The sequence below is a fragment of the Lepidochelys kempii genome, chromosome 3 (assembly GCF_965140265.1).
Source record: "Lepidochelys kempii isolate rLepKem1 chromosome 3, rLepKem1.hap2, whole genome shotgun sequence".
In the NCBI taxonomy this organism is placed as follows: Eukaryota; Metazoa; Chordata; order Testudines; family Cheloniidae; genus Lepidochelys; species Lepidochelys kempii.
The window spans coordinates 62,751,328-62,760,847 of record NC_133258.1 but is presented as its reverse complement, the minus strand read 5'-3'; positions in this window follow the sequence as shown (position 1 = coordinate 62,760,847).

The window sequence follows — 9,520 nt, the reverse complement described above, 5'->3', positions numbered from 1 at the left end:
AGGATAAGAGGGCATTTTTTGGAATATAGCTACAACAGCAATAAAATGCCCATAAATGTAATCAAGGTTTCCTGGCTGGCTGGTTCCAAGGTCACATATACAGAAGCTTGCAATATACAGTAAAGCTTTACACACATTCCACTACAAGAAAAGAGCCCCAGAAAGTAAGTTATTATAAAATAACTTCACAGGCATTGTACAGTAGAGTCTGCTTTAAACCAGCATTTCTCAAAGTTCAGGTAATGATATTGGATCATATTAAAGGTGTTCTGTATTAAAATCACAAATGAGTTTGATTCCCCAGAGTTTAAATTCCAGGGTATTACTAATTAAGAGGTCTCTTGGTTTTTGGTACGGTTTCTCTCCCTCTGTGTGTGAAACTTGCCAGCTGCTAATTGTGTTAGTACATCCTAAGACAGAGTCTGTTCTCAAAGCAATTCTTTGTAACAACAACTCACACAAAGAGAGACTCAAATCAATACTCTGTAACAATAGAAACAGCACCCAGGGTCTCCCTGCCCTTTTGTTGTATTCATCTCGCTTTGTTAACAATTGTGATTAAAATAGAGATAAAGGATGTATGTGGATGGGTGCTTGGTGTGGATAATAACTGAATGATCAGGGAGGTGCCAGCCTAAGAATGCAGTGTCCATCGGCTGAAGAAGGCGTCAAGTGGAAATAACCAGAGGCCCCCGGAGGGCAGACTGGAATCCACCCAACAGCCTCAAGAATGGGAGAACCAAAGAACAAGATAACACCTGGCAGCACGGAGCCGTCAGGAATGTGACATCTGCTGATTGATTCAGCAACAGCATGATGAAGCAATTCCCATAGACTGGCATAGGAAGAAATTCCTATAAAAATGGACTCTAGAAAGTGAGAACTTTGGAGTCTCCAGTTCTGCCACTACCCTTCAGGAGCATCGGATGCGCATCTGACACGGACTCGGCTCCACTCTCGTGTACAGGCTACCTGGCCAGTACTCTGTCACGAGCAACTTCTAGGCTGGTAACTATAACCCCTATGCAGAACTGGTATGAATGAATGAATGAATATATATATATATATATTAGTTAAGTAAGGAATAAGTAACAACACAACAGCATGAGTTTTATATATATTTCTTTTTATTATTATATTTACAATAAATGTGGCATTTTGCCTTGTCCCTTTAATAAGATCCTGCTAGTTTTTATTTTATTGGTATAACAATGACCCAGTACTGGGTCGCAGCATGTAATGCAGTGGGTCGCTCTTGTCAGCACCGCCGATCGGGGCGTTAAAAGTCCCATCAGCAGTGCTGCCCAGCTAAGGCAGGCTAATGCCTACCTGCTTCGAGACCACACTGCACCCCAGAAGCGGCCAGCAGTGGGTCCGGCTTCTAGGCAAGGGGGTCACAGGGCTCTGCGCGTTTCCCCTGCCTGGAACATCAGCTCCGGAGCTGGGAGGGGTGGGGGGGGGGCATTGCCTACGGGCGAGAGCCGTGCAGAGCCGTTTGTGCACCTCCGCCTAGAAGCTGGACCTGCTGCTGGCCGCTTCAGGCGCAGGATGGTCCGAGGTGCTAGGACAGGTGGGAAGCCTGCCTCTGCACCTGCGTCGCTGACTGGGAGCCACCGGACGTAAGTCTGCACCCCAACCCCACGCCCCAATCCCCTGCCCCAGCCCTAAGCCACCCCCCAAACACGGAGCCCCTCCTGTACCCCAAACCCCTCATTCCTGGCCCCATCCCAGAGCCTGCACCCCCAGCCCAGAGCCCTGCCCTCCTCCTGTACCCCAACGCCTTGCCCCAGCCCAGAGCCCCCTCCCACACCCTCAACCCTTCATTCCTGGCCCCACCCTGCAGCCCTCACCCCCACACCCCAACCCTCTGCCCCAGCCCTGAACCCCTGCCACACCTCAAACCCCTCTGCCCCAGCTCCATTGGGTCGTGGGCGTTAACAATTTTCTTCAGCTGGGTCCCCAGAAAAAAAGTTTGAAAACCACTGCTTTAAACTAACCTCATACACAATATTCAGTGGAATGTCTTTATTAGTGGAGTGATACAGTGAGTAAGTTTATAAATCAGTGAAAACTGGGTAAATTACTGTTCCCTTCACCAGATGGCTTACTGAAAAAAAACCATTCATAAATAATAACCAGTACAAGTTTAAAGGATAATAGCAAACAGAAGTGAGACAATAACCTGCACGGATGGTATCTGAATTTTGAAGAGGATATTTATTTAGTTCGTGCCTCAAATAAATTGCACAACATTCCTCTTTGTGTTGTTATACAATCTAGCATGACATGCTGCTTATATTCTGTTACATCACAAATGTGATTGTTTAACTGCAAATAACTACTTGCAAATAATTAGATATTTTGCTTCCATTTGCAGCTCTCAACTACCGTAGTTTGTGCCAGCATGTCCCTAATAACATATTTCTTTTATTTATATCCTCTCTCATTGTACGGGGGAAATGCACAGAAATTGGGTTTAATTGTATGCTGGCTTTCTGATATAGAAAAGCGTTCCACAGAGACTGAACTGAGATTACCAAATCATTTTCAGTCATCAAGCCAAATATGAACCCAGTCCTGGGGTGAAATCGTGACCCCATTGAAGTTAATGGCAAAACTCCCATTGAGTTTAATGGAGCCAAGATTTCATCCAGAGGTGGAATCTTAAGGCATTAACTGCTCTGACACCTAGCTCCCGAACACAGTTTTACTGTTTTGTTCTTTAAGGGTATGTCTACCCTGCAATTAAAAAACAGTGGCTGGCCCATGCCAGCCGACGTGGGCTCATGGGACTTGGGCTGTGGGGCTGTTTAATTGCAGCATGGACATCTGGACTTGCACTTGAGCTGTGCTCTCGGACCTTGTGAGGTGGGAGCTTGGGCTGCAGTCCAAGCCAGAACACCAACATTGCAATTAAACAGCCCCGAAGCCCAAGCCCCACGAGCCCAAGTCAGCTGGCACAGGCCAGCAGTGGGTGTCTAAGTCCAGTGTAGACATACCCTCAGATTCTTTTTCTGTTTTCACAGCCTTCCTTTCTTCTTTGAAATACTACAGCTAATATCAGATATTTTGCTTTCAACCCCAATCTGCCTGGGGCCTGAAACAATGATAGTTTTCAAAAGTGACTATTCTGACCAGGGCTCCAATCCTGCAAACACTTTCATGCATTCTTAACTGTGCGACCATGAGTAGCCCCATTGATTGCAACAAGACTACTCCTGGTAGTGAAATTAAACACGAGCGTGTTTGCAGGAGCAAGGTGCTATTCACCATGAGTAATGTGGTATAATCTGTTCCACTTACAGCTAGACCGCAATGGGGGGAGGATGAATTTCTGTTTATAATGGAGGACATAAAAGAAGCTGGTTGTATTTATTAATGAAGCTAAGAGAGTGTCCCAGGCCACAGGAACATCACTGAAATTAGTCTAGCTATGCTTGACTACACACTCCCTTACAGGCTTTAAAAGGTGATTCATCTTTACTGCCATTTTAAATTTTGTTTGGTTGGTTGGTTTTGATTTTGCCATTTTCCAAAGCCTTAACGGAAGCTGTCTTTTTTCTTTCCCTCTTTTCACCACCAAGCTACCAACAGGGAGAAGGCAGGGAAAAGAGGGAGGATGTTTTAGACATACAGTATTTCACACCACTCATCTTATCATGACTATCATGCTAATGTGGGAAAAGGGAGAAGGCCTTGCCCGCAGTGCCCTCCTCATTTGCAGAAGAGAACCTGGGGATAGCATTTTGCCATATTCCACATCTAACCAGACACTGCAGATGATTATTGCACTAGGAAAACCCTTCAAAAGAAATGGGACACATTTCAAACAAAATTAGACTCTATATTAAATGGATAGCGACATATTATATTCTCTCAGATTGAGAGAAAAACGTCAGTTGAGAATGATAATAAAATTAAGGATATCTCTGTCAATAATGATAGCACTAGACCTCAAACTGGAACACATATGGAACACCATGTGCTGGGTCACCACAAAGTAGAACCTATTGGAAACTATTATATCTACAAACATTCAGACTTTGGTATTGCAGCATCTGTTATGGCAAAAGTTATAGCTTTGACATTTTTATTTTCACTTACTGTAACTTCTTCTCCTTTAAACTTACTGAAAGTGTGTTCTTCTAGGCCATTTGAGAATCACCTGTTTCTCCAACACTTTTACTGTAACTAGAACTGTTATAATCATTTATACAGCATTATATGACAAAGATTGGATATTGGATGAGTGACAAATGAAAAGGTAATCTGGACTTCGATAAAAATTAATGGTTTCCTAATATTTCTATAAAAACTCAATCGGTACACAAAATTATTAATGTATCATTTGAATTCTCAGCTGTGTGTTAGTATTATTTCCGTATAAATGTCATTAAAGATAAATCATACTTTTTTTTTTTACAACGTGAATGCCATCTTTTTTAATGTTCCAGCTCATTTCTCGTAGATAAAGAATGGGATTCAGATGTTGAAATCCCAGGAAAATCCTTGTTCCCTGAATAAATAGTGACTTTTTTTCCTTTAAAATATACTTTGCTATGTTTTTTAATGCAAAGAACTTATGTTACATATTGGGGGGCAAAAACTAGCTAAAGACACTTTATTTATTTTTTTTAAACTGCAACAAAAGTAAAGAACTAGACTGAAGTTAAATATTTAAAATCCTTATGTGCTTTTATAGTAAAGTAATATATTTTGAGATGAAAACATATCTATAATATGGATAAAGAGATTTTCTTATCTGGAACGCAACTAAACAACAAAATACATTTTAACAAGGGGAAACTTTAAATTATTTTATTTACAAATTAATTTTCAAGGAGGATCAAAACTGAGATTTGCAACCGCAGGGCCCCGATCCCACAAAGACTTATGTAAGTGCTGACATCGATACACTGTGGCCCCAATTCAATAAAGCATTTAAACACATGCTTATGTCCACACCTATTCAACAAAATACTTAAAGTTCTACTTAAACCCCATTAAAGTCAATAGGATTTAAGCACGTGCCTCATTGTGTTGCTGAATAGAGATGGTTTGTTGAATTGGGGGGTCCGTTAATTTTTTTTTTTTTTGGAAGTAAAAAAAACTAAGTGCTCACAGTACATAAGAAATGTCTCTTCCCCACAGAACAGCGAAATCCTTCACTAACTGAAGAGAGGGATAGGAGAGGTTAACCTCTGTATAGACCTTTTGTTTTGTTCTCAGCAGAGCTATTTATGCATTGTGACTCACTTAAGAACTATTTTATGGGTTGATGTTCTTCCACATTTTCTAAAATATATTCTACCTTCAAAATAAACTAAAATAGAAACACCAACCATGTGCTATAGAAATACAATGTTGTGAACTGGAAGTAGAATAAAAGCTGTATTTTTAAGCACACCAAATACTGCCTACTACTCTGAGGTTTACTTGAGTTCAAGTTAAAATGAGGCTCACAAATTCCTCCTGGGGGGTTGGGGGGAGATCACAGTAGAAAACCTTCCAGAGTCTCTCTGTATGGAAAGAGCCTTATTTTGTTAGTTAGGGGAATGGGAAGGAGCTAGAAAGGAATGGCTTGTATGGGAATTGTGGTAGGGATTTAGGGGAGCACTGGGAGTCTCTGGGAGGACAGAAGAGAAGGTGACAGGGATGGAGGATGGATAAGAGAATCTCTTGTAAGAGAGGAGATGTCAGTGAAAATAGGAAAGTACCACAGAGTCAAGAAGTAGCTGGCTGAGCAGGGGTTGGGGATGGATGGGGGAATTTTCAGAGTCTGAGACAAGATGGTTTTAGGGGGAGCAGAGAAGTATGGGAAGTCCTAGAAGAGAGACAGATGTAGTGGGAATAGGAAGGATACACACTCAGAGTTTCAAGCAAAGGGCGATGTTTGAAGGGACTTGTCTACACACAAAATTGCCCCAGTTTAATTAAACTGGTACAATTTTGTGGTATGTATACCAGAAATCCCCAGTCTGCGTGAAAAACAGCTGCAGAGCCAGGCTAAATGACACAGCTTGTATAGTTTCTCACTGTAGCATCAGTTACAATCTTCATGATGGAAAACGTAGCTCTTTCGTGAGCTGTCTTATCCAGTTGTTTGCTTTAAGGACTGACCACACAGTCTCAAAAAGTAATAAATACACACACACACACACACACGAGGAAAAGTTAAAGCATGTGTCTAAAACAGACTAGTTCAGATCTCCTAAGAAGAAATCATCATATCATGGGGCTATTCACATAGGGTATGTCCACTCTGCAATCAGACACCTGTGATCGACCTGTGTCAGCTGACTCGGGGTTAGAGTGCTTGGGCTGCCGGACTGTGAAATTGCAATGCAGACATTTGGGCTGGATCCTGAGTTCTGGGATCTTCTGCCTTCAAAGGTTCCCAGAGCTCAGACTCCAACCCAAGCCCAGATGTCTACATCACAATTTTACAGCCCCACAGCCCAAGCCCTGCGAGCCTGAGTCAGCAGACACAGGCCAGCTGCGGGTGTCTAACTGCAATGTGGACACACCCTAAATGTTCATCCTTCAGGAACCAATGCTTTTGAATCTAAAGGTTCCTGGTTGAAGTTCGCACAGGGATAAAATCCTTCTATTTGGCCCGGCGCATTCAAATACTGAGTCTGTATTACATCTGATGCAGTTACCGTGGAGCAGCTCTTTATGGTTATGTGCTCAGGGTAAAGCACTTGAGGGAGAAGAAGTTTGTTATAGTCTCACCCTTAGTGGCAAGAGAATGCTTTTGTGATAGCTAACAACTCATAAAAGTTCCCTGAAGCAGCAGAGCTACTGTTCAGAGATATGAAGGCGCTCAGCTGGGAGAGATTGCTCACAGTATGCTGAGGGTACGCTAAGCGGAATGTTGAGTTATAGTACTTATCGTATTCTTTGCTCACATCCCAGACAAAGCGAGTCAAGAATGCAGTCTCCAGCTACTTCTTTCACTTAGGAGTGATCAAAAAAGAGTAATTAAATTAAGCAGACAAATAAACCACAACGCCCATAGGTGTTTTGTTCAGAGAAAGAGTGCTGATAATGCATCAATGGTGATAAAACTCATTAGGCTGCTGACTGAGAGAAAATTGGTCTTTGTTGTTGTTGCTGTATTGACTGGTGCCCTTTAAGTCTATTAAACCTTAAAACTTGTGTCTGTGTAACACTTGGCTCACTTCAGCACTTGTTCTTTGAGAAATCATCTAAGCCAAGATGTAGATGCATGAAGATACATGATACAAAATGGGAGTAACTCAAGTAGGTTTTATTTCTCTCACCAACCATGCTTATGAGAAGCACCAACTAGGGTCCTGGCTAAAAAGTAAATAAGAAGAAAAGCTAGATGAGTATAGGGGAAAATATCAGTCACACTTGCAGAGTTCTTTTACCACAAATATCAGCGAGTACTAGTAGTGTTTATATGTCTGTTACAAATGGCTGAAAAATATTCACAACTAGTTTATTACATTTTTATTAGAAAATAATTTAGTTCTGATTCTTTCTTTTTATTTCTGAACATTGCCTAACATCTGCTGAAACAAAACTCTGATCAATGTAAACTATGAATGAAAGTTCGGCTGAAGCCTTCAGGGCACAATACTGAGGTTCATCAATAGACTAAGAGCTTGCCTACACTACAGCACAGGGTCAATCTAAGATACGTGAATAGCGTAGCTGAAGTTGACGTACTTAAATCTACTTACCGCGGTGTCTTCACTGTAGTAAGTCAACAGCTGACGCTCTCCTATCGACTTCGCTTGTGCTTCTCGTTTTGGTGGAGTACCAACATTGACGGGAGAGCATTCAGCAGTCAATTTATCGCGTCTATACTAAATGCGATAAATCGACCCCGGCTGGATCGATCGCTGCCTGCCAATCCAGTGGGTAGTGTAGACAAGCTCTTAATGAAGTATTTAATCATCTTCCTACAGCTGTCTGTCTGCGGTTCTTTAGTAGTTAGGCCTCATGCACCTTCAGACAACAATAGTCAAGCTACTAACATGCTGTCTCACTTTTCCTTCCTGTTTACAAGAAAGTATACATTTGCACAGATAAACTTAGTCCCCTTGTTTATTGTCTGACTGACCTTCAGAGAGAGGGAGTGTCTTGAGAATAATAATTTCAGGGTTCCTGCTTTGGCTGCAAAAGCAAAGAGGATGCAATACAACATTCTTAAAGTCAGAGTGTAGAAACTAACATTCTGTTTCCCAGGAACTAGCCTTCTATGCAACATGCACGGTAAACCGCATGCCAAAAATAAAACACCCCCCCACACACAGACACACACATCAACCGATAGAACAAATGAAAAATGTAAGGGAACTAAATGAGCACTGAAGGACAGGATTCAGGCCCGGAACACAGAACAGAGCATTACAAAGTATGGCCACTCTGAGGACGCTAATAATTGATCTAAAAAAATGAACCCTATTTAATAATTCATCCTTTGCTCCCTGTATCTGCACCACCACAGGGACAGGCACTAAGAAAACGGGCTCTCTTTGCCATCAGAGTGAGATTTAAACAGATGGATTTTCAAAAGCACCTGAGTGATATAGGAGCGGATGTGTCATTGACTTTCAGTGAACTTTGTTCTCCTAAGTCACTAAGATCTAGCCTACACCTACAAATTAGATCGACCTAGCTATTTCACTCAAAGCTGTGAAAAATGTCATGCCCTATCTGATGTAGTTAGCTCAACCTAACCACAACAAGCTGGGTCAAAAGAAGAATTCTTGGAGAGATGGATTAACTACAGGGATGGAAAAGCCTTTTCTGTCAATGTATGAAGTGTCTAAACTACAGCAACTCATAGCCATGCTGCTGTAACGTAGACATGGACTTAGGATCTTTTAAAATCCCACTCCATCTTAGGTACTTATATGCTCCTCCCCTTCACCATAGTAGCCTCACTATCTTTAATGTATTTATCCTCAACACCCCTGTGAGGTAGGGAAATGTTATCATCCCTGTTTTTACAGATGGGGAACTGAGGCACAGAGAGACTAAGTGAATTGACCAAGGTCACATAAGAAGTTTGTGGCAGAGCAGGGAATTGAACCCAGCATTCCTAAATCACAGGGTAGCATCTTAACCACTGGGCCAGCCTTCCTCTCTGAAAGCATAACAAATTTTATAAAAATTCACAGACATCATGAATGTTTTTGTCCCTTAAATGTGAGGAGGAACACACGCCCTCTTAAGAAATATGTTGGGGGGAAAGATATTGCACTTAAGCAATAATGTAGACAAGGTCTAAGTCAATGTAAGTTATGTCGCTCAGGTGTGTGAAAATACCACCCCTGTGAACGACATAAGTTATACTGACTTAAAGACACTCTCCCACCAACATAGCTTCTGCCTCTAATTGAGGTGGAGTAATTACGTCGACAGAACAGTACTCTCGCGTCGACATAATGCGTCTTCCCCAGACCTGCTAAAATTGCAGTGGTGCTACATAGCGCGGTAGTGAAGACAAGCCCTTAGCAGATTTGTTAGATCTACATAGTAA